Here is a 27,129-nt window from a genome sequence, read left to right on the forward strand (position 1 = left end):
TGAGTGGCTAGGGTTAGAGGAAAGGGAGACAGAAAGGAAAGTAGGGATCAGAGACCTGGAGGAGGGTTGCAGTGAGATTAGTAGGCAAACAGCCTCTAGTAAAGATGAGGTCTAATGTATTGCTAGCCTTTTGAGTGGGAGGGGACTGGGAAAGGCTGAGGTCAAAAAAGGCGTATACATCACGGACAAACTGAAATGGTCCATCCACACAGACAGCGTCGTGAAGAAGGTGCAACAGAGCCTCTTCAACCTCAGGAGGCTGAAGAAATGTGGCTTGTCACCAAAAACACTCACACACTTTTTGGCCTTCCTGTGACATCGGGTGCTGTAGCTGTCCTGGAGGGCAGGTAGTTTGCCCCTGGTGATGCGTTGTGCAGACCGCACGTTTGAGGGTGGTGCAATTGCAGTACCAGGCGGTGATACAGCCCGACAGGATTCTCTCGACTGTGCATCTGTGTGAGTGTTTTAGATGACAAGTCAAATTTCTTCAGCCTCCTGATGTTGAAGAGGCTCTGTTGCACCTTCTTCACGACGCTGTCTGTGTGGATGGACCATTTCAGTTTGTCCGTGATGTGTACAACTAGGTAAGATAATCAAGTGAGAGAGTGGTGTGGAGCCTTCCTCTCTTCCCTTCCTCCAATATATCGGCAGAACAGTCTTTGTTTCGGCCACGGTCTTAGTTGACGACGAGACCACAGTTGACAGCGATTACCAAAACCACAACAGTCACAAATTGTCCTGCCCCTTAATCCTGGTTGATGTGTCAACAATCATCTGCATGTTATGAGCAGTCAGCAGTTCGCACACCAAGTAGGCTACTAGGAAGATGGGCAGGATGTAAAGTAGATGGTCCTAGTTAGCAAAAAGATAGTACTAGACAACAGATTAAGAATTAAAATATAGTGAACAAAAATATAAATGCAATGTAAAGTGTTGGTCCCATATTTCATGAGCTGAAATAAAACATCCTAGAAATTGTCCATACGTACAAAAAGCTTATTTCACTCAAATGTTGTGCACTAATTTGTTTACATCCCTGTTAGTGAGAATTTCTCATTTGCCAAGATAATCCATCCACCTGACCGGTGTGGCATATCAAGAAGCTGATTAAACAGCATGATCAGGACAGGGGTGCACCTTGTGCTGGTGACAATAAAAGACCACTCTAAAATGTGCAGTTTTGTCACACAACCCAATGCCACAGATGTCTCAAGTTTTAAGGAAGCTACAATTGGCATGTTGACTGCAGGAATATCCACCAGAGTTGTTGCCAGAGAATTTAATGTTTATTGCTCTACCAGCCGCCTCCAACATCTTTTTAGAGAATTTGGCAGTACATCCCAACCGGGCTAACAACCGCAGACCATGTGTAACCATGCCAGCTCAGGACCTCCACATCCGGCTTCTTCACCTGCAGGATCGTCTGATTACAGTCACACAGACAGCTGATGAAACTGTGGGTTTGCACAACCAAAGAACTTCTGCACAAACTGTCAGAAACCGTCTCGGGGAATCCTGGTTTTAACTGTACAGGGCAGGTGACAGTCGTGTGGGTGAGCGGTTTTATGATGTCAACGTTGTGAACAGAGTGCCCCTTGGTGGTGGTAGGGCCATAGTATGTGAAGGCATAAGCTATGGACAACAAACACAACTGCATTTTATTGACGGCAATTTGAATGCACAGAGATAATGTGGCGAGATCCTGATGCCTATTGTCATGCCATTCATCCGCCGCCATCACCTCGTGTTTCAGCATGATAATGCACGGTCCCATGTCACAAAGATCTGTACACAATTCTTGGAAACTAAAAATGTCCCATTTCTTCCATGGCCTGCATACTCACCAGACATGGTACCCATTGAGCATGTTTGTGATGCTTTGGATTGACGTGTACGCCAGAGTATTCCAGTTCCCGACAATATCCAGCAACTTCACACAGCAATTGAAGAAGAGTGGGACAACATTCCACAGGCCACAATCAACAGCCTGATCAACTCTATGTGAAGCAGTTGTTGCGCTGCATGAGGGAAATGGAGGTCACACCAGATACTGTCTGGTTTTCTGATCCACTCTTGTAACAATTTAAGGCATCTGTGACAAACAGATGCATATCTGTATTCCCAGTCATGTGAAATCCATAGATAAGGGCCTAATTTATTTCTTTAAATTGACTGATTTCCTTATATGAACTGTAACTCAGTAAAATCTTTGAAATTGTTGCATGTTGCGTTTATATTTTTGTTAAGTGTATATTTATCAATTCTGGAGATAACATGAGTCCTCTAGCTATATAATGAATATTACATACAAAAACAGATTTTAAAGGATTTAGGCTGTTAGGTTCTAAATACAGTGCCTTGCGAAAGTATTCGGCCCCCTTGAACTTTGCGACCTTTTGTCACATTTCAGGCTTCAAACATAAAGATATAAAACTGTATTTTTTTGTGAAGAATCAACAACAAGTGGGACACAATCATGAAGTGGAACGACATTTATTGGATATTTCAAACTTTTTTAACAAATCAAAAACTGAAAAATTGGGCGTGCAAAATTATTCAGCCCCCTTAAGTTAATTTTTCAGTTTTCCACCAGTGGCACACCTGTCATTATCGGTGCATGTGACAAATACAATTTGATTTGATTTAAAATAGTAATGGAAAAGTTAAAACCAAAACACGACCTCTAACCTTGTTGATGATGTGACCTGGGGGGCCTGAGGTCACAGGGTCGTGGCGAGAGCAGTACAGTACTGTGTCATAAAGACCTGTAAAGGTAAACTGCAGCATTACAGCATGCATAACACTACAAATCATTCATCCTACTGCAGAATAGACAGCACAGCAACCATGTTTACAGAAGCAAGAGTAAAAGGTGCCTTGACTACTAAACTAGACAGTGTAAGAGTGCACACAGCAGCAGGAGACAGATACAAAGAGCTGGTGGTAATGTCACATAGTTAGTTCATTCTGTTAATTACACAGTGAACCTGGATGGCGTGAAAGAGAGGAGGCGTGGCCTTATCACAGAGGCCAGCTGCGAGAGAAAATCAAAGGGTGACAAAATCAGAACCCAAACAACAACAACAACAAGCACTGGTGACATGCTCACGTTTAATTAGCCAATCAGGTTGCTCCCTTCCTGCCCTCCTCAAGACAAAATGTAATAATTCCCTGCGTGTGAACAGGTGCTGGGACGGTAATTACATTTTCTCATTTCAACTTGGCTTGCCCAGGGGCAGGAAACATTCGGCTCAGTGGTGCCACACTAAAGCTAGCCATCTCTGTTAGAGCATGATGAGGTTTTAGTCTCCAACATGAGGGATGTTTCAAAGCCATTCAGGACTTATCAGGGGAATATATTCGGTGCTCAAAGGCTGCATTTAGACAGGCAGCCCAATTCGGATCTTTCTTTCAATCTTTTGACCAATCAGATCAGTGCTGAAAAAGTGATGTTGTGATAAGATCTGATGGGATTGCTCAGCAGACCAATTAGTTGAAAAAAAGATCAGAATTGGGTGGTATGTGTGAACTCAGCTTTAGAAAGGTCTAAGGCGGATTGTGATTTTCAATAACGCACTTCTGCCTCTACCCCTCCTAAATATTCAGGAGCACAGTAACTTTTCTCTTTATGTCCTTAGCATTTTGTAGTTAAACTGAGAGAAAGCATATAGAATGTTCCGTACATAAGCGTGTGCTTGAAACTAAAGACGCATTTATCAACGTGCATTTGCATGAAATAATGCATGGTCACACAGTACTGTGTGTATAATAGGATATGCACTAAGCTAGAGGTCTGCATTTGTTGCGGGCGAGTCAGGATAAAATATGTTTTATTGTGTCTGAATTTTTTTGATATGTACACTATATGTGTATTGAAAGGCGAGGCTACTGTGTGTTTTTGTGCATTCATGGACAGGTGTGTTGTGGTCTGTATCGGGTGGTTATGTTATGTTCAAATCAAATGAAATTGTATTTGTAGTGGCATATTTTCTCTATTCCATCCAATAAATATGACCACTGCCCTGGCGAGAGAGGGGCTGTTTCGGACACACACTCGTCACAGGTTTTACTGCACGTCGGTAGAGATGATGGCAGTGTGGCACTTCGGATTGCAGTGGGGCACTTCGGATGGCAGTGGGGCACTTCGGATGGCAGTGGGGCACTTCGGATGGCAGTGGGGCACTTCGGATGGCAGTGGGGCACTTCGGATGGCAGTGGGGCACTTCGGATGGTAGTGGGGCACTTCGGATGGCAGTGTGGCACTTCGGATGGCAGTGTGGCACTTCGGATGGCAGTGGGGCACTTCGGATTGCAGTGTGGCACTTCGGATTGCAGTGTGGCACTTCGTATGGCAGTGGGGCACTTCGGATGGCAGTGTGGCACTTCGGATGGCAGTGGGGCACTTCGGATGGCAGTGTGGCACTTCGGATTGCAGTGTGGCACTTCGGATGGCAATGGGGCACTTCGGATGGCAGTGTGGCACTTCGGATGGCAGTGGGGCACTTCGGATTGCAGTGTGGCACTTCGGATTGCAAGTTACAAAAAAAAGGATGCTTCTTCGTTCAAGCATTTAAACTTATATAAAGCATTTAAGCATTTAAACTTATATAAAATATGGGAAAACGAAAATGTTCCTTATAATTCCTCTAATTCTAATAACTTATAAGTGCAATAAATTAAGGCTATTCACAATATAATGTGAGTAAGTGCGAGCAAGTGCGGTCAAAAAATGAGTCCACAATCATAGAGGTTGTTGTCCTTGCACCACACTGTCAGGTCTCTGACCTACTCCCTATAGGCTGTGTCATCGTTGATGGTGATCAGGCCTACCATTGTTGTGTCATCGGCAAACTTAATGATGGTGTTGGAGTCGTGCTTGGCCGTGCAGTCATGAGTGAACAGGGAGTACAGGAGGGGACTGAGCACACACACTTGAGGGGATCCTTGAGGATCAACGTGGCAGATGTGCTACCTACCCTTACCACCTGGGGGCGGCCCATCTGGAAGTCCAGGATCCAGTTACAGAGGGAGGTGTTTAGTCCCAGGGTCCTTAGCTTAGTGATGAGCGTTGAGGGTACTATGGTGTTGAATGCTGAGCTGTAGTCAATGAACAGCATTCTCACATAGCTGTTCCTTTTGTCCAGGTGGGAAAGGGCAGTGTTGAGTGCAATAGAGAATGCATCATCTGTGGATCTTTTGGGGCGGTGTGCAAATTGGAGTGAGTCTGGGGTTTCTGGAATAATGGTGATGTGAGCCATGACCAGCCTTTCAAAGCACTTCATGGCTACAGACGTGAGTGCTACGGGTCTGTAGTCATTTAGGCAGGTTCTTGGGCATAGGAACTATGGTGGTCTGCTAGAAACATATTGGTATTACAGACTCAGACAGGGACAGGTTGAAAATGTCAGTGAAGACACTTGCAAGTTGGTCAGCGCATGCTCAGAGCACACATCCTGGTAATCCGTCTGGCCCTGCGGCCTTGTGAATGTTGACCTGTTTAAAGGTCTAACTCACATCGGCTGCGAAGATCATGATCACACAGTCATCCGGAACAGCTGATGCTCTCATGCATGTTTCAGTGTTACTTGCCTCGGAATGAGCATAGAAGTTATTTAGCTTGTCTGGTAGACTTGTGTCACTGAGCAGCTCGCGGCTATGCTTCCCTTTGTATTCTGTAATAGTTTGCAAGCCCTGCCACATCCGACGAGCGTCAGAGCCAGTGTAGTATGAATCGATCTTAGTCCTGTATTGACGCTTTGCCTGTTTGATGGTTCGTCGGAGGGCATAGCGGGATTTCTTATAAGCTTCCAGGTTAGAGTCCCGCTCCTTGAAAGCGGTAGCTCTACCCTTTAGCTCAGTGTGAATGTTGCCTGTAATCCATGGCTTCTGATATGTACGTACAGTCACTGTGGGGACTGATGTGGTGTACTCCTCAATGCCATCGGAAGAATCCCGGAACATATTCCAGTCTGTGCTAGCACAACAGTCTGCTTCATCTGACAACTTTTTTTTATAGACTGAGTCACTGGTGCTTCCTGCTTAAATTTTCGGCTTGTAAGCAGGAATCAGGAGGATAGAATTATGGTCAGATTTGCCAAATGGAGGGCGATGGAAAGCTCTGTATGCTTCTCTGTGTGTGGAGTAAAGGTGGTCTAGAGTTTTTCCCCTCTGGTTGCACATGAACATGCTGATAGAAATGAGGTAAAACGGATTTAAGTTTCCCTGTGTTAAAGTTCTCTGCCACTAGGAGCGCCACCTCTGGATGAGAATTTTCCTGTTTGCTTATGGTGGAATACAGATAATGGAGTGCGGTTTTAGTGCCAGCGTCGGTCTGAGGTGGTATGTAGACAACTACGAAAACTACAGAAGAAAACTCTAGGTAGATAGCGTGGTCTACAGCTTATCATGAGATACTTTAAATCGGGCGAGCAAAACCTAGAGACTTCCTTAGATATTGTGTTGTTTCTGTTTGTTTGTGTTAATATATTTTTATAAAATGAAAAAAGAAATTGTCCCACAGATTATTTGGAAACGGTCATCATTTTGCTTTGTATGCGTAAGCCTACCTATTGTTCTAAAAGCACCTCTTTGTTGCATTATTCCCACACTCTCAGCATTCACTGCTTCAAGTTCAGTAACCTACCTCTCCTCGTTGGGCGTGTGAGATCAAGTGCACCTATGTGTGTGGTCTTAATTAAATAGAGTAGGTTGCCTATGCATGGGCAGAGAATCACATGGCAGTTATCTTTCCAAGGAAATGAACTAAATATGATTAGACTATAGTTTACTGCAGTGTCTGTAAATAAAATACTCTATTGTAGTAATGGCTCCTCTATAACTACTGCTGTACACACCTTTTCTATTCATATACTGTCCATACTGTCTATACACACCATATACAGTGCTATTCAAACCCCTTGACTTTTCCCACATTTTGTTACGTTACAGCCTTGTTCTAAAATCTATTCAATTTTTTCCCCCTCATCAATCAAACAGATCTGGAGAAAAAGGTTCCCAAGAACACAGTGGCCTCCATCATTTTTAAATGGAAGAAGATTGGAACCACCAAGACTCTTCGTATGAACTGGCCACCCGGACAAACTGAGTAATCGGGGGAGAAGGGCTTTAGTCAAGGAGATGACCAAGAACCCAATGGTTACTCTGACAGAGATCCAGAGTTCCTCTGTGACGATGGGAGAGCCTTCCAGAAGGACAACAATCTCTGCAGTACTCCACCAATCAGGCCGTTATGGTAGAGTGGCCAGACGGAAGCCACTCCTCAGTAAAAGGCATATGACAGCCTGCTTGGAGTTTGCCAAAAGGCACCTACAGGACTCTCAGACCATGAGAAACAAGTTTATCTGGTCTAATAAAACCAAGATTGAACTCTTTAGCCTGAATGCCACGTCTGGAGGAATCCTGGCATCTTCCCTAAGGTGAAGCATGGTGTGGATGTTTTTCAGCGGCAGGGACTGGGAGATAAGTCAGGATTGTGTGAAAGATGAACGGAGCAAAGTACCTTGACACGAATGAGGTCTGGCAGCCGATGACCTTCCTTTTTTTGCAGCAAAAAACAAGAAACTGTGGTTGCAGTGGGCTAAGGAACGAAGACACTGGACACTGGAGAATTGGAAACAAATTGCCTGGTCTGATGAATCCTGGTTCCTAATTTTTCACGCTGATAAGAGGAAAACCAAATGAGTACTTGCATCCATCATGCCGCTTGTCAACATTGCAGGCTGGTGGTGTGGGGTGTGTTTTCATGGCAAATACTGGGTCCCTTGATAAAGGTGGAGCGGCATTTGAATGCCACAGGATATCTTAACATCATTGCTAGTCAGGTGCATCCCTCTCATGGCAGCAGCAGCAAATTGATTTTTTTTCAGCAGGAGAATGCCCCATGCCACAAGGCTAGGATTGTCCAGAAATGGTTCCATGAGAATGACAGTGAATTCAGCTTCGTGCAGTAACCTGCCCAGTCACCAGATCTCAAACTAATTGAGCATCTGTGGGATGAGATGGAATGAGCTATTCTATTTATTTAACCTTTATTGAACAAGGCAAGTCAGTTAATTAAGAACAAATTCGTATTTACAATGACGACCTACCCCGGCCAAACTCTAACCCGGACAACGCTGGGCCAATTGTGCGACGCCCTATGGGACTTCCAATCATGGATGGTTTTGAGACAGCCTGGAATTGAACCAGGGTCTGTAGTGACGTCTCTAGCACTAAGATGCAATGCCTCAGACTGACTCGGGAGCCCTAAAGTAGAGATCCACTTTTTGACAACTGGGGGAAGCATTGGAGTCATTGGAGAACTATTTCACCACCTTGTATATACACCAAGTGTACAAACCATTAAGAACACCTTCCTAATATTGAGTTGCACCCCCTTTGGGAGAAATTTTCTCTGGTCTGATGAAACAAAAATATAACTGTTTGGTCATAATGACCATTGTTATGCTTGGAGGAAAAAGGGGGAGGCTTGCAAGCACTTCACAAAATAGATGGCATCATGAGGTAGGAAAATTATGTGGATATATTGAAGCAATATCTCAAGATATCAGTCAGGAAGTTAAAGCTTGGTCGCAAATGGGTCTTCCAAATGGACAAAAACCTCAAGCATACTTCCAAAGTTGTGGAAAAATGGCTTATGGACAACAAAGTCAAGGTATTGGAGTGGTCATCACAAAGCCCGGACCTCAAACCTATAGAAAATGTGTGGGCAGAACTGAAAAATTGTGTGCGAGCAAGGAGGCCTACAAACCTGACTCAGTTACACCAGCTCTGTCAGGAGGAATGGGCCAAAATTCACCCAACTTATTGTGGGAAGCTTGTGGAAGGCTACCTGAAACGTTTGACCCAAGTTAAACCATTTCAAGGCAGTGCTACCAAATACTAATTGGATGTATGTAAACTTCTTACCCACTGGGAATGTGATGAAGGAAATAAAAGCTGAAATAAATCATTCTCTCTGCTGTTATTCTGACATTTCACATTCATAAAATAAAGTGGTGATCCTAACTGACCTAAAATAGGGAATTTGTACTCGGATTAAATGTCAGTAATTGTGAAAAACTGAGTGTAAATGTATTTGGCAAAGGTGTATGTAAACTTCCTTCTTCAAATGTATATAGGGCAGGTAATCAAGGTGGTGATGGAGTCCAGGTGAGTGCCTTAATGTGACATAACGAGCAGCCTGGTGACCTAGAGGCCAGAGAGGGAGCACACGTGACAATTAGCCATACCGCTCCTCTCCTAGTTGGCTGTGCGAGATCAGATGTGTGTGTTGTCTCAATTAAATAGAATAGGCTATAGCCTATGTATTGTCAGAGAAGCAAGGGACAGTTACGGACAGATCTAAATGTATTGGGGGAGAGGAGCTGGTCTAACTCAAGGTGTCATAAAAAAATGCACTCCTCCTCCCAAAAGTTAAAAATAATTTCACATGACCCTCCCCTTGTACTGTAAAATAAATGTAACACCCTCCCTCCTCATAGAATTAACTGGAAATAAATATTTACGAGCACAAATAACAATAACTGTAGCAACCCTGTGTTTATAAACGTAGATATCGACTTTGCCACAAACTTCTTAGGGATAGCCCCCTTTTTCCCCTGATAATTCCATAAAGCCCAGCTCATTGGCTATCTAGCTAGCTTTGTTTGACCCCGATTGGTGCTTATTTGATCAAGTTACAGTCAATCAAGTGAAGAACGCCCGCGTAATTGGCGTGCCATGAAGGCGTCGCTCTCTGACCAAATTTGGTATCCTATGGGATATACTACACCCTAATGATATAGTGAGGTCTGGTTACGTTCTAGGATCCCTGAGGAATAAATATGAATGTGAGTTGACAGGATGAAACAACATTTAGGGTTAGATTTTCACAGATTCATTTTTTTGCAAATTGAACAAGTGGAAATACAAAATCGATCATGCATGCTATATGGACCTTTTTGGGATATGAAAAATGGTTTTATCTAACCAAACGACACTTCATGGTATCTCTGGGACCCGTTGGATGATAAATCAGAGCAAGATTTCAGAATGTAAAAGACATTTCACCTTCAGAGATGAATTTATCAAAGCTATTGTGAAATAGTGAAAAAAGTGTTTTGTTGTTAGGAGCTCTCAAACAATAGCATGGCATTTTTTCACAGTAATAGCTACTGTAAATTGGACAGTGCAGTTATATTAACAAGAATTTAAGCTTTCAGCCGATATAAGACATTTATATGTACCGACATTTGTTGTTTCTCTAAAATATGTGATCGTGACACACGGCGCTGCATAACTTACAACTGTCCCATTGATGGTGCACCTATCCCTAAGTTAGGCATGCCTTTGTGGCACAGTCAATGCCACGCAGGGCTACAGGCCAAAAGTTAATGGTTCGCCGATCACCACAGATGAGCTCACTCTCCCTGCTTGTTTCATTACGTTACAATCAGAGCCAGCTGCAGAAATGATCAACTAGGGGGAAATCAGATGTTTCATATTTTGATGCCATATTTTAGAATTATATAAAATATATGCAACAAATTGATCACCAACAGGTTTCTGTGCCAATGCACCACACAACCAATAAACAAAGCATAAATAGACGATGTGAATCTTGACAGACATAAAATACTTCCCTCCCTAACTTGTAGGCTAACCCAGTATCGAAGGCTTGGCTTGACAATCTCTGAATATTATTCAACTTTTGGGGGGTTTGTAACAGATGTTTCTTTCCATTCATCAATTGGTCGCTGCACAGTTTGGATTGATTGATTGTTTTTATTTCTCAGTAAAAAAATATATATACATATGCACAAATATTTTTTTTAAGTGCACAATAAAGTTGGGGACTTTTACTGTTCATTAACATTATTGGACTGGTTTGTGTTACTGTTCATTAACATTATTGGACTGGTATGTGTTACTTAACATTATTGGACTGGTATGTGTTACTGTTCATTAACATTATTGGACTGGTTTGTGTTACTTAACATTATTGGACTGGTATGTGTTACTTAACATTATTGGACTGGTATGTGTTACTGTTCATTAACATTATTGGACTGGTTTGTGTTACTGTTCATTAACATTATTGGACTGGTATGTGTTACTTAACATTATTGGACTGGTATGTGTTACTTAACATTATTGGACTGGTATGTGTTATTTAACATTATTGGACTGGTATGTGTTACTTAACATTATTGGACTGGTATGTGTTACTTAACATTATTGGACTGGTATGTGTTACTTAACATTATTGGACTGGTATGTGTTACTGTTCATTAACATTATTGGACTGGTTTGTGTTACTTAACATTATTGGACTGGTATGTGTTACTTAACATTATTGGACTGGTATGTGTTACTGTTCATTAACATTATTGGACTGGTTTGTGTTACTGTTCATTAACATTATTGGACTGGTATGTGTTACTTAACATTATTGGACTGGTATGTGTTACTGTTCATTAACATTATTGGACTGGTTTGTGTTACTTAACATTATTGGACTGGTATGTGTTACTTAACATTATTGGACTGGTATGTGTTACTGTTCATTAACATTATTGGACTGGTTTGTGTTACTGTTCATTAACATTATTGGACTGGTATGTGTTACTTAACATTATTGGACTGGTATGTGTTACTTAACATTATTGGACTGGTATGTGTTATTTAACATTATTGGACTGGTATGTGTTACTTAACATTATTGGACTGGTATGTGTTACTTAACATTATTGGACTGGTATGTGTTACTTAACATTATTGGACTGGTATGTGTTACTTAACATTATTGGACTGGTATGTGTTACTTAACATTATTGGACTGGTATGTGTTACTTAACATTATTGGACTGGTATGTGTTATTGTTCATTAACATTATTGGACTGGTATGTGTTAATTAACATTATTGGACTGGTATGTGTTACTTAACATTATTGGACTGGTATGTGTTACTTAACATTATTGGACTGGTATGTGTTACTTAACATTATTGGACTGGTATGTGTTACTGTTCATTAACATTATTGGACTGGTATGTGTTACTGTTCATTAACATTATTGGACTGGTTTGTGTTACTGTTCATTAACATTATTGGACTGGTATGTGTTACTGTTCATTAACATTATTGGACTGGTATGTGTTACTGTTCATTAACATTATTGGACTGGTATGTGTTACTGTTCATTAACATTATTGGACTGGTATGTGTTACTGTTCATTAACATTATTGGACTGGTATGTGTTACTTAACATTATTGGACTGGTATGTGTTACTTAACATTATTGGACTGGTATGTGTTACTGTTCATTAACATTATTGGACTGGTATGTGTTACTGTTCATTAACATTATTGGACTGGTATGTGTTACTGTTCATTAACATTATTGGACTGGTATGTGTTACTGTTCATTAACATTATTGGACTGGTATGTGTTACTGTTCATTAACATTATTGGACTGGTATGTGTTACTTAACATTATTGGACTGGTATGTGTTACTGTTCATTAACATTATTGGACTGGTATGTGTTATTGTTCATTAACATTATTGGACTGGTATGTGTTACTGTTCATTAACATTATTGGACTGGTATGTGTTACTGTTCATTAACATTATTGGACTGGTATGTGTTACTGTTCATTAACATTATTGGACTGGTATGTGTTACTGTTCATTAACATTATTGGACTGGTATGTGTTACTGTTCATTAACGTTATTGGACTGGTATGTGTTACTGTTCATTAACATTATTGGACTGGTATGTGTTACTGTTCATTAACGTTATTGGACTGGTATGTGTTACTGTTCATTAACATTATTGGACTGGTATGTGTTACTTAACATTATTGGACTGGTATGTGTTACTGTTCATTAACATTATTGGACTGGTATGTGTTACTGTTCATTAACGTTATTGGACTGGTATGTGTTACTTAACATTATTGGACTGATATGTGTTACTGTTCATTAACGTTATTGGACTGGTATGTGTTACTTAACATTATTGGACTGGTATGTGTTACTTAACATTATTGGACTGGTATGTGTTACTTAACATTATTGGACTGGTATGTGTTACTGTTCATTAACATTATTGGACTGTTCATTAACATTATTGGACTGGTTTGTGTTACTGTTCATTAACATTATTGGACTGGTATGTGTTACTTAACATTATTGGACTGGTATGTGTTACTTAACATTATTGGACTGGTATGTGTTACTTAACATTATTGGACTGGTATGTGTTATTGTTCATTAACATTATTGGACTGGTATGTGTTACTGTTCATTAACATTATTGGACTGGTATGTGTTACTGTTCATTAACATTATTGGACTGGTTTGTGTTACTGTTCATTAACATTATTGGACTGGTATGTGTTACTTAACATTATTGGACTGGTATGTGTTACTTAACATTATTGGACTGGTATGTGTTACTTAACATTATTGGACTGGTATGTGTTACTTAACATTATTGGACTGGTATGTGTTGGGGTTGTACTCATCCTTCTTCTTCCTCCAAACACGGCGAGTGGAGTTTAGACCAAAAAGCTCTATTTTTGTCTCATCAGACCACATGACCTTCTCCCATTCTTCTTCTGGATCATCCAGATGGCAAACTTCAGACGGGCCTGGACATGCGCTGGCTTGAGCAGGGGGACCTTGCGTGCGCTGCAGGATTTTAATCCATGACGGCGTAGTGTGTTACTAATGGTTTTCTTTGAGACTGTGGTCCCAGCTCTCTTCAGGTCGTTGACCAGGTCCTGTCGTGTAGTTCTGGGCTGATCCCTCACCTTCCTCATGATCATTAATGCCCCACGAGGTGAGATCTTGCATGGAGCCCCAGACCGAGGGTGATTGACCGTCATCTTGAACTTCTTACATTTTCTAATAATTACGCCAACAGTTGTTGTCTTCTCACCAAGCTGCTTGCCTATTGTTCTGTAGCCCATCCCAGCTTTGTGCAGGTCTACAATTTTATCCCGATGTCCTTACACAGCTCTCTGGTCTTGGCCATTGTGGAGAGGTTGGAGTCTGTTTGATTGAGTGTGTGGACAGGTGTCTTTTATACAGGTAATGAGTTCAAACAGGTGCAGTTAATATAGGTCATGAGTGGAGAACAGGAGGGTTTCTTAAAGAAAAACGAACAGGTCTGTGAGAGCCGGAATTCTTACTGGTTGGTAGGTGATCAAATACCCATGTCATGCAATAAAATGCAAATTAATTACTTAAAAATTATACAGTCTGATTTTCTGGATTTTTGTTTTAGATTCCGTCTCTCACAGTTGAAGTGTACCTATGATAAAACATTACAGACCTCTACATGCTTTGTAAGTAGGAAAACCTGCAAAATCGGCAGTATATCAAATACTTGTTCTCCCCACTGTAGCTAGGTTTCCATCCAATTGGCAACAGATTTTCATTTGAATATTCAAAAATATGAATTAAAACAATATGTCACGTTCTGACCTTAGTTCTTTTGTTATGTCTTTGTTTTAGTATGGTCAGGGCGTGAGTTGGGTTGGTTGTCTATGTTCTTTTTTCTATGATTTGGGATTTCTGTGTTTGGCCTGGTATGGTTCTCAATTAGATGCAGCTGTCAATCGTTGTCCCTGATTGAGAACCATACTTAGGTAGCCTGGTTTCCCTTTTGAGTTGTGGGTGGTTATTTCCTGTTTTGTGTTTTTGTCTTTCACCTTACGGGACTGTTAATTTGTTATTTATTGTTTTGTTCAGTGTTCTAGTACATCATTAAAATCTATGAACAATTACCACGCAGCGCATTGGTCCTCCTCTCTTTCTCCCAACAAAGAACATTACACAATATGCCATTTCAGAGTTTACTTTAGGAAAATGTGGCACCGGACAACATGACAGGGACTATTTTAATTAACCAGACATTTCAGAAACTTAATGGACACCAATATGCATTCAGATCCAACCTGGCACAGCCAGCATCATCAATAAACAAGGGATGTTGACCAAATGAGCCACATTCAGTCGGTACAGTTCGTGGACATATTATGACAACATTTTGTGACGTTTTTGTTTGTTTTGGAATTCGGTTAGCGTTTTGGCGGCTGTTTGGGCAGACACATTTTTTTCTAAAGGATCAGTCAAAGTTCGTAAGCAGAAGTCTACGCCCCTTTGTACGTGATTGGTCAACTGTAGGGGTGACTCGAGTGTCTGCTTCATGTCAATTCAGCCCAAAACTTGGCAATCTTCGAACATCGATTGACTGAGTAGGTACAAAAGTACTTTCAACAATACGATTCTAGCCATGCATCATATAAAGACCAGCACATAAATGCCAATTCATGGAGGGAGATTGCTGAGACGCTGGGGTCCATACCCAACATCTTTTTGGGGGCTGGGGTTCGCGACAACTTCGTCAAGGAAAATAAAATAAACAAGGCCTGTCTTGTTTTGCACGCTTTGTACAAATTAATCAAATGCAGTACTGCAGGATATTTCTTAACATAGCTCTTTATTATCTAGCTACACCTGGCATGTTCACATATCTTGTACCTTGTCAGCTCAGGGGTTTGAACTTGCAACCTTCCGGTTACTAGTCCAACGCTCCAAACACTAGGCTACCCTGCCGCCCCATGATCAACTGACTATGACCTAACCATCTGGGTGGTCTTAACCAATCATAGCACAGTATGATACGGCGGTAAAATGCATCCGATTTCAATTAAGTATGTTTACACATATGAATATTACAAGTCAAGACCGCAGTGGAGATGCCAGTGGAAAGGCTACTCCAGAAATGTTGCTGCTGGCTTGTTCGGCACAAGAAGCATGGGAAGACTGAAAGCAACATGCTGTCTTCACCAAAGGATGGGGTATGTTGTGTTTACTATTGTAGTCGACGAAAAGAGGAGCCATGTTTTTCTTACAATAGCTAGCGCTATTTACTTGGCTAGTTAGTGGCTAGTCTAGCAGCATACTCGTGTAGGGTAAGCAAGCCAACTAACTAAACTAAAGATCTCTACAACTTCTGATCAAACAAAATGTTGTCATAGAAAAAAAGTCAGAATCTTCCCACGTTGATAACACCAAAGTCAAAAGTTTGGTAGGTCTGGCTAGTCAAAATGTTGCAAATGTTTGAGCAGAGTTGAGTGGCGAGGTACACAACAACTCTGCTCAAAGTTTGGAACATTATATAGTCTACTGTTTTCTTGATAAATGACATTTTATGTTCATTACTGTTTGGGATATGTGTACTAAATAGCACTCTACTTTTTATTTTCAAGGCATAAACACCAGTGAATGGAGACAGCACCTGCTCCTCAGCGAGGCCACAGAGCAGCAGCAGTAGTAGCAGGGGTGTGAGAAGAAGAGAGAAAAGAGCTGCAGACTCAGTCCTTGACACATCTCTCACAAAGGCCTTGCAAATGATCTCAAGATCTGGAAAATGTCATGCACAGAGTCACCAGCTTGTCCCAGAGGTAAATAAATACAAATCATTTCAGACTTTACTCTAATCCCCTTTCCTCTCTTCTGGTGTCCTTTTTCCTCCACACCTCACCATGCACACTGCTCCTCAGACACTCCTAATTTCCTCTCCACAGTGTCCTGGCACTAATAGCTGATTTCATGGACGAACTCTTGCCAAAACTCCGGGAAGAATTTGATCACCAGCTGCATGAGATTGTGCCCTCAGCCCACAGTGAAATGTTCTGTTGTTGTTCAGACATCTCAGTAGTCAGATACTAGACACTTTCATTTTATTCCATAGACACTTATTTTATTATTATTTGTTATTTACATGTCTGTTTATAAGACAGTTTTGCTATTGTTGCGAAACATTTATATTGCTCAAGAATATTTGTCTACACTCAACACTTTATATTTTACCCTTTTGTTGTTTACATGTCTGTTCATAGCAGACACTGTTGTACAGTCGTGGCCAGAAGTTTTGAGAATGACACAAATATTAATTTACACAAAGTTTGCTGCTTCAGTGTCTTTAGATATTTTTGTAAGATCTTACTATGGAATACTGAAGTATAAGTGCCAAAGGCTTTTATTGACAATTGCATGAAGTTGATGCAAAAAGTCAATATGTGCAGTTTTGACCCTTCTTTTTCAAGACCTCTGCAATCCACCTTGGCATGCTGTCAAAAGCACTTCTGGGCCACACCCTGACTGATGGCAGCCCATTCTTGCATAATCAATGTTTGGAGTTTGTCAGAATTTGTGGTGTTTTGTTTGTCCACCTGCCTCTTGAGGATTGACCACAAGTTCTCAATGGGATTAAGGTCTGGGGAGTTTCCTGGCCATGGACCCAAAATATTTATGTTTTGTTCCCCGAGCCACTTAGTTATAACTTTTGCCTTATGTCAAGGTGCTCCATCATGCTGGAAAAGGTATTGTTCGTCACCAAACTGTTCCTGGATGGTTGGGAGAAGTTGCTCTCGGAGAATGTGTTGGTGCCATTCTTTATTCATGACTGTGTTCTTAGGCAAAATTGTGAGTGAACCCAGTCCCTTGGCTGAGAAGCAACCCCACACATGAATGGTCTCAGGATGCTTTACTGTTGGCATGACACAGGACTGATGGTAGCACTCACCTTGTCTTCTCCGGACAAGCTTTTTTCCAGATGCCCCAAACAATCGGAAAGAGGATTCATCAGAGAAAATGACTTTACCCCAGTCCTCAGCAGTCCAATCCTGTACAGCAGTCCAATCCCTGTACCTTTTGCAGAATATCAGTCTGTCCCTGATGTTTTTCCTGGAGAGAAGTGGCTTCTTTGCTGCCGTTCTTGACAACAGGCCATCCTCCAAGTCTTCGCCTCACTGTGCGTGCAGATGCACGCACACCCGCCTGCTGAGCAAGCTCTGTACTGGTGGTGCCCCGATCCTGCTGCTGAATCAACTTTAGGAGACGGTCCTGGCGCTTGCTGGACTTTCTTGGGTGCCCTGAAGCATTCTTCACAACAATTGAACCGCTCTTCTTGAAGTTCTTGATGATCCGATAAATGGTTGATTTAGGTGCAATCTTACTGGCAGCAACATCCTTGCCTGTAAAGCCCTTTTTGTGCAAAGCAATGATGACGGCACATGTTTCCTTGCAGGTAACCATGTTTGACAGAGGAAGAACAATGATTCCAAGCACCATCCTCCTTTTGAAGCGTCCAGTCTGTTATTCGAACTCAATCAGCATTACAGAGTGATCTCCAGCCTTGTCCTCATCAACACTCACACCTGTGTTAACGAGAGAATCACTGACATGATGTCAGCTGGTCCTTTTGTGGCAGGGCTGAAATGCAGTGGAAATGTTTTTGGGGGATTCAGTTCATTTGCATGGCAAAGAGGGACTTTGCAATTAATTGCAATTCATCTGATCACTCTTCATAACATTCTGGAGTATATGCAAATTGCCATCATACAAACTAGGCAGCAGACTTTGAAAATTAATATTTGTGTCATTCTCAAAAGTTTTAGCCACGACTGTACTATTGTTCAGAAATATTTATATTCAGAAAGATGTGTAACTACTCTGACAGTTACATTTTATTCCATAGACAATTGTTTACATGTTTGTTCTCAGCAGACACTTTTGAAGGTTTATTTGTGTGCTGAAAAAGCTTTGTTGGCATTTCTTCATCTCAACACTAGGTGTTTCAATGCGTTCTATTTGAACATCATGTGTTGACAACGTAAAGAAGAGCAGTGTGCTGCAGTCTTCACAGGCTTTCTTCTACTTGTGGTGTAGTTCAATCTAATCTAAATTACTGCACACTGAGATGTCCCAGAATCAGGTTCCATTTTATGAACAAGATTAAAACTCTACTGGTTCACAGTGCACACAAATAACTGAGTCTGTGTGTCTATCAAGAATCCTCATCCTTGCAGCCATGATGCCAAATGCATTCTCTGACTCTCAGACAATGAGTGTGATATGGTACGCCCAGGTTTATTGAGATGGACACCTGTGAATGAAAGGTAACTAGAGAATGTCAGATATACAGTACCAGTCAAAAGTTTGGACACACCTACTCATTCAAAGTTTTTTCTTTATTTGTACTATTTTCTACATTACAGAATAATAGTAAAGACATCAAAACCAAGAAATAACATATGGAATCATGTAGTAACCAAAAAAAGTGTGTGGAGTGCTCCATCCCTCTACAATGTAGAAAATAGTACAAATAAAGAAAACCCCTTGAACGACTAGGCGTGTCCAAACTGCAGTAGCTAAATCTTAATAATAGCCACACCATACCAAACGTTTCAACTTTATTAGGGTCAATGGCAATTTTAGCATGTAAATGTTTCTGGGGCCAGTTTCTTTTAACGGTTAACCTCCACTTTTTAGGGGATTTTAAATGTGGTTTGGCTGAGGCCTCTCTTCATAAACAGTAAAACCATCCTAAAGAGGTTACGAAATATACCTCCTATCCCCGAACCGTACATGGTCGGGGATCCGTGATAACCGGGTAATCCATTACCCACTTGATCAACATAGTATGAGACATATCGGTTAGGGTCGAGATGGTGGTTGTGTACCATAACCGGTCTCTTTTTTGCTTTCTTGAGTAAGGCCGCTCCAAAATGCACTGTGATAGTCTCAGAGGTCCGTTAAAAGCGCAGAGAGCATCATGAAGAACAACAAACACACCAGGCAGATCCGAGATACTGTTGTGAAGAAGTTTAAAGCCGGATTTGGATACAAAAAGATTTCCCAAGCTTTAAACATCCCAAGGAGCACTGTGCAAGCGATAATATTGAAATGGAAGGAGTATCAGACCACTGCAAATCTACCAAGACCTGGCCGTCCCTCTAAACTTTCAGCTCATACAAGGAGAAGACTGATCAGAGATGCAGCCAAGAGGCCCATGATCACTCTGGATGAATTGCAGAGATCTACAGCTGAGGTGGGAGACTCTGTCCATAGGACAACAATCAGTTGTATATTGCACAAATCTGGCCTTTATGGAAGAGTGGCAAGAAGAAAGCCATTTCTTAAAGATATCCATAAAAAGTGCCGTTTAAAGTTTGCCATAAGCCACCTGGGAGACACACCAAACATGTGGAAGAAGGTGCTCTGGTCAGATGAAACCAAAATTGAACTTTTTGGCAACAATGCAAAATGCTATGTTTGGCATAAAAGCAACATAGCTCATCACCCGGAACACACCATCCCCACTGTCAAACATGGTGGTGGCAGCATCATGGTTTGGGCCTGCTTTTCTTCATCAGGGACAGGGAAGATGGTTAAAATTGATGGGAAGATGGATGGAGCCAAATACAGGACCATTCTGGAAGAAAACCTGATGGAGTCTGCAAAAGACCTGAGACTGGGACAGAGATTTGTCCAAAACATAAAGCAAAATCTACAATGGAATGGTTCAAAAATAAACATATCCAGGTGTTAGAATGGCCAAGTCAAAGTCCAGACCTGAATCCAATCGAGAATCTGTGGAAAGAACTGAAAACTGCTGTTCACAAATGCTCTCCATTCAACCTCACTGAGCTCGAGCTGTTTTGCAAGGAGGAATGGGAAAAAAATTCGGTCTCTCGATGTGCAAAACTGATAGAGACATACCCCAAGCGACTTACAGCTGTAATCGCAGCAAAAGGTGGCGCTACAAAGTATTAACTTAAGGGGGCTGAATAATTTTGCACGCCCAATTTTTCAGTTTTTGATTTGTTAAAAAAGTTTGAAATATCCAATAAATGTCGTTCCACTTCATGATTGTGTCCCACTTGTTGTTGATTCTTCACAAAAAAATACAGTTTTATATCTTTATATTTGAAGCCTGAAATGTGGCAAAAGGTGGCAAAGTTCAAGGGGGCCGAATACTTTCGCAAGGCACTGTATTTCCTCCTCAAGGCAATCAAACAAGCTAAGTGTCAGCATAGAGACAAAGTAGTGTCGCAATTCAACGGCGCAGACACAAGAGGTATGTGGTATATTCTAAAAGAACAAACAACATGGCTCATTTACACCGCATGTCCTCTGAAGCTATAAAGACAGAGCTCAATCTTTTCACGGCCCTCTTAACCATATTTTCAATAGATAGGTCCTGTTATGTGGAGATAGCCCCAGTCTCTGCCATTCCAGACAACGGCCCTATCGAATCTTTCATACTAGGCCACGGTGACAACTATCTGGACCTCAACAATTTATGTCTCTAAATGACCAAAAGAGATGGTACTAATATTGCAAACGATGCCAAAGTGAGTCTCATTAATTACCCCTTGGCCACCATCTTCTGCCAAGTGGATGTGACTTTGGGTGAATGCCTAATCAGTCAAAGCAGTGCCACATACCCTTATAGTGCCATCATGGAATGTTTACTCAACTACCCTGAAGACACTCTCAAGACACAATTCAGTGCTGGGCTGTTTAGCAAGGATACTGCAGGAGTCTCTATGGAATCGAAAGACTCTTCCACGGGTGCAAACAAAGGCCTGGAGGCACGTGCTTGCTACTGTGCCGAATCTCGAGAGTTTCATCTGCTAGGGCCTATACACTCTGACATTTTCTTTCAAGAACATTTACTCTTAAATTCGGTTAATTTAAGACTACAATTAACCAGGGCCAAGGATGAGTTTTGTCCATAGAGTGCCATTTCTTGAAGCAGTAGGTTTCCAGCCCAGTAACACTTCTCGGGTCGGGTGATTTTGCGCAGTGCACTTGTGCCTGAGTTGTGTGTTGCGTCTCTGGGTCTCAAATATGGCGCGATTGGCTTGAGGTTCCCGGGGGAGTTGATGAGACGGTTATAGCATCAGTTCTTGGTGTGTTTGAAAAACAGGGGCCTCACACAAAATGTCCTCAATGCTTTTATCATTGAGTTCTTGACCAGAGGCGCATAGTACCCCCAGAATTGGCCTAGGAGACATCATTTTCTGTTTAATGTGCTGGGTTTATTGTTAAAATCTTATTGTGTTCTGGGGCCGCATGTGTTGTTCTGGGTCTTATTTATAATGTGTCTGCCCCCACACAATACCCCTGGACATTCCTGCTTCATAGACAACAGCCCTAAGGGCAATAAAATAGGGGGTGTGGGGTCATCCTCTTTGAAATGTTCAAACACATACCCCCCAGTTCAACAAGGTCCCTACACATCAATCATCATGACAACTTCAAAGGAAATTAACACACACTCTAACACGTGACAACAGGAACAGGATGCCCTTATATGGCCCTTATATGGGCATAACCACGTGATAACTTCCCGCCAGAATGTTTGCCAAAATAAATATTATATTATTGATTGATTGACTATGACTTTTCAAATCACCCAGTATTGCTATCTGCAGCGTTAGTTCTAGGTAAATGTTGCAATTCTTCAGCCATCCCTGGACCTGTGACCAAAAACGAGCTACATACAGACAGTGCTAAAATTTGTGACTCTGCCTCCTCGCAGCAAAATCTGCAGAGCTGGGAAAATTGTAGGTCTGGTTTCCCCGATATTTTATTGTTTCCAGTACTTGTCTTCTATTATCTCCAATGTATTGTCCATGTAAAAAAAAACTGTCTGATTAGGAGAAATAATATCTGACAATACCTTAGTAAATCTATGTGTAAGCATTTAGCTAGAATTTTTGCATCACAACACTGAAGTGTGAGAAGCCTCCAATTTTTTAAATAATATATATTTTTAGCTAAAGCCCCACCTGCCCTGAATGACGGGTCGCCACTGATTAGGGTAATATCAACATTTATAGGGAAAATATGAGCAAAATACCAAATATAAACCAGGTAAAAACACACTACCCTTGCCTGTGCCCAATATATATATTTTTTAAACACAACACCAAAGCAAAAGAAATACTAACAACCCTCCTTTATTTTGGACCACTCCCCCCAGTCAATTTCAATCTGTCCCTTATCTTTCCAACTTCCAAAATATGATTAGGCTATAGTTTACTACATTGCCTAGAAATAAATATTGGTCAGATATGTGTCTCTGTCTAAAAGTCATCCCTCTCCTAAAAGGTAGGCTATATGCAAAACGTAACTCAAGAAAAAGTTAATGTGTCCTATCTCTCTCCAACTCTGCTCTCTCCAAACTATGTTTAGCCTATTGGCTAATGTAGCCTAATACTACTGATTGCCTAATATAATAGGCCACGTAAGGATATCTGGTAATATAACCTCTTTCTTATGCTATTTTAGCATATTTTGATATTGCCTACAGGGTGCAAAATAGCTGCGACCAAGGCTGGCAAGCAAGCTTGAGACCTTTACACCAGTGATGGAACTAGAGTTTTATACATGGGGTGGCCATGGCTACTTCAGGGGGTCCACAGACTGTGACAGAAAATTACTGTGTAACCCTAACCTGGCATCTAAGGAGCATGAATGAATCCTATGATTGTTGATAAGTGGTAGAAGTGATAATTCCCTGAACCCAGAGTTCTTCAATGTGGCAGATAGTGTGGTTCAAAGGGTTACTTCACTAGAATTCTTGAACATAATATGAATAGACTCACTCACTCACACAGTACTCACATACTGTAGAGACTTGGGCCACTGTTTTCATGAATATAAACTCAGCAAAAAAAGAAACGTCCCTTTTCAGGACCCTGTTATTCAAAGATAATTCGTAAAAATCCAAATAACTTCACAGATCTTCATTGTAAAGGGTTTAAACACTGTTTCCCATGCTTGTTCAATGAACCATAAACAATTAATGAACATGCACCTGTGGAACGGTCGTTAAGACACGAACAGCTTACAGACGGTAATCAATTAAGGTCACAGTTATGAAAACTTAGGACACTAAAGAGGCCTTTCGGAGAGCATCATCGGACTGAATTTGTTGTCATTGCAGGCAATCTCAAGGCTGTGCGTTACAGGGAAGACATCCTCTTCCCTCATATGGTATCCTTCCTGCAGGCTCATCCTGACATGACCCTCCAGCATGACAATGCCACCAGCCATACTGCTTGTTCTGTGCGTGATTTCCTGCAAGACTGGAATGTCAGTGTTCTGCCATGGCCAGCGAAGAGCCCTGATCTCAATCCCATTTAGCACATCTGGGACCTGCTGGACCTGCTGGTGAGTGTTAGGGCCATTTCCCCCAGAGATGTCCGGGAACTTGCAGGTGCCTTGGTGGAAGAGTGGGGTAACATCTCACAGCAAGATCTGGCAAATCTGGTGTAGTCCATGAGGAGGAGATGCATTGCAGTACTTAATGCAGCTGGTGACCAGATACTGACTGTTACTCCGTTTTTCAGGGACACATTATTCAATTTCTGTTAGTCACGTGTCTATGGAACTTGTTCAGTTTATGTATCAGTTGTTGAATATTGTTATGTTCACACAAATATTAACACATGTTACGTTTGCTGAAAATAAAAGCAGTTGACAGTGAGAGGACTTTTTTGCTGAGGTTATTATCTGGGTTTATAAGTGTTGAACATTCTAAATATTTTCAGAACATAAAGCTCAAGTACCAAGGAGATAAGATACACAAATTCAGTTACATAAATTGCATAGTTTATTTACAAAAAAAATGTCCTAAAAGCATGACACAAAAAGCAAGTCTGTTAAATACTATCTTGCTAAAGGCTTGAGGAAGAGAGAGAGTGTGGTGTGTGATAATATAACAGGTTCTCACAGTGTGTCCAAGGTGAGCTGTGTGACGGAGGGCAGGTTGTTCAGTTTTTTGCAGTGTCATGGGTGAGCTGTGGCATGGTGCAGCAGTGGGTGTACATACAGCAAACACCTCCAGGGAGTTCTGTCCTGCCATGTCCCGTCAGCACACCCACCCAACAGCCCTGCACCACTAGGGACAGCTCCAACTTCATCTTGCTGCCTGACAGGCAAGGGAAACAGGGGGATGATGAAAGAAGATGAAAGAGAATGGGCTTGTTCAACATTGCAGCTGACATTGTAGGCGACTGGTGGCTGACTGATCTACAAATCACATGCATCTTAAACAACTAACTAGTACATCAGTCAGAACCGAAATTCATCACGGATTTGATGCTGTCAAACACGGTCAGTGTAAAGAATTTTATGATAGAATATTTGTGGTGCAAGCAAAAATGTTACAGAAGACCATGTAATAGCATATACTAGAAACGGATATATACCAGTTAACAAATAGGTGTTCCGTTCATGTTTATCCGTACGTTATATGGGCAAACAACTAGTTCAATTCATTGGCAGTCTTATAGAATCCGGCAGACTAACAAAGGTTTCTATTTGTCTGATTTAAGCATTCCTCGACAAAGCGCAACAGAAAATAATTTAAAATAACTTTTAGATATTTTTAAAACATAAATTAAGGACGTTCAGCATATTTTTGCTTACCAGGAACCAGTGGTGGAAAAAGTACTCGATTGTCATACTGGAGTAAGAGTAAATATACCCTAATAGAAAATGACTCAAGTGAAAGTCACCCAGTAAAATACTACTTGAGTAAAAGTCTAAAAGTATTTGGTTTGAAATATAATTAAGTATCAAAAGTACATGGAATTGCTCAAATGTACTTAATTATCAAAAGTAAAAGTATAAATCATTTCAACTTCCTTATATTAAACAAACCAGACAGCACAATTTATTTGTTTATTTTTATTGACAGATAGCCAGGGGCACACTCCAACACTCAGACATAATTTACAAATGAAGCATTTGTGTTTAGTGAGTCCGCCAGAGGCAGTAGGGATGACCAGGGATGTTCTCTTGACAAGTGTGTGAATTGGACCATTTTCCTGTCAAAATGTAATGAGTACTTTTGGGTGCCAGGGAAATGTACATTATCTTCTTTAGGAATGAGGTGAAGTAGAAGTAAAAGTTGCCAGAAATATAAATAGTAAAGTAAAGTACAGATACCCCAAAAACTACTAAAGTATGTTTTACTTAAGTACTTTACACCACTGCCAGAAACCAAATCACGTCGCGGATTATTGAGCAGCACGCGCCTCGGTCACTTCTATATAAAGTGTAATTTTGTGCGTTTGCAAAGATCTCATTAGAATATCAATTTTGCTGTTGAATAAACATTACCGAGAGTGTGTGCATACTTTATAAAGATCTGCAAACTTTTTCTGTGGGACTATAATATTGTTATGTGGACTTTGCACATTCAATGTTGACTTTGGCGTCTTTTTACAACACTCAAATGTTTAACATTTGGGGAAGGGTCCAAAGTTACTGACAACTTTACGGGTTTCACTTTTTAATTACCGTTCATTATTTATTTTCCTCGACTTTTCACTCCGGACGATTCCTTTATCTGGACAGGATTCGTGAGGACCTCCAACAGCTTTGGGCGAAGCTAGTAGTAACATTAACATGTTACCAGACGCTTCGGTTGACAAAAAGTTTAAAGGGAACTTGTAGTTTACTAATGCCACTGTCAAGCAGCCAGTGCGTTTGATGAACGTGGCTAATTGACTACATCACCCACGCACCTCGTTCTATTTTCAGCGTTTTGAGCAGTCGCAGTACCAGCAACTGTATAACTAGCAATACATTACTTTTGTATTAGCTTAAAAAAGTGACTTCTACGTTGTTTTCTGTAAGTCTAGTGGTATAAGTTGTGGTTAATATAACTTTGATGAAGGTATATACATGAGGTTTTCTATATTAGCCAGGTAAATAGTACAAGCTATTTATTGGTTTAAAAAATTGCATACTCGCATAATCCTAAAAACCCCACTGCAGATAAGGTGTTAATGATTGTGTGTACTTTTGACAGGTGTGAGGTAAAGTAAAATGTTGATGACTGTCACCTAGAAAGTGGTGCACAAATCATTCATTGATTACAGGGTTAGAGCGTTGGGCTAGTATTAAAAAAAAGGTTGCTGGATCGAGTCCCCTGAACAAGGCAGTGTTCCCCGGTAGGCCTCATTGTAAATACGGATTTGTTCTTAACTGACTTGACTAGTTAAATAAAAGGTTATTAAAAAATATATATTCCCCCACCGGTCTATGACTGCAAATAACTTTTCTATACATTTTCTGTCTCCATCACTCAGACACTTCCTTACTGTGAAAAAAACGATGTAGGATGTACATACAACGATGTAGGATGTACATAATAAAAGTGACCTCAAAGCTATCTTTAGAATATAATAATATATAATAATAATATATGCCATTTAGCAGACGCTTTTATCCAAAGCGA

The 27,129-nt window shown here is 41.0% G+C and overlaps 1 pseudogene; it reads left to right on the top strand.

The window, feature by feature from the left end:
- The first annotated feature begins 4,248 nt into the window (after positions 1-4,248).
- Positions 4,249-27,129, top strand: part of LOC123990409 — a 40,282-nt pseudogene continuing 17,401 nt past the window's right edge.

This window comes from Oncorhynchus gorbuscha, linkage group LG12, assembly GCF_021184085.1.
Source record: "Oncorhynchus gorbuscha isolate QuinsamMale2020 ecotype Even-year linkage group LG12, OgorEven_v1.0, whole genome shotgun sequence".
In the NCBI taxonomy this organism is placed as follows: Eukaryota; Metazoa; Chordata; class Actinopteri; order Salmoniformes; family Salmonidae; genus Oncorhynchus; species Oncorhynchus gorbuscha.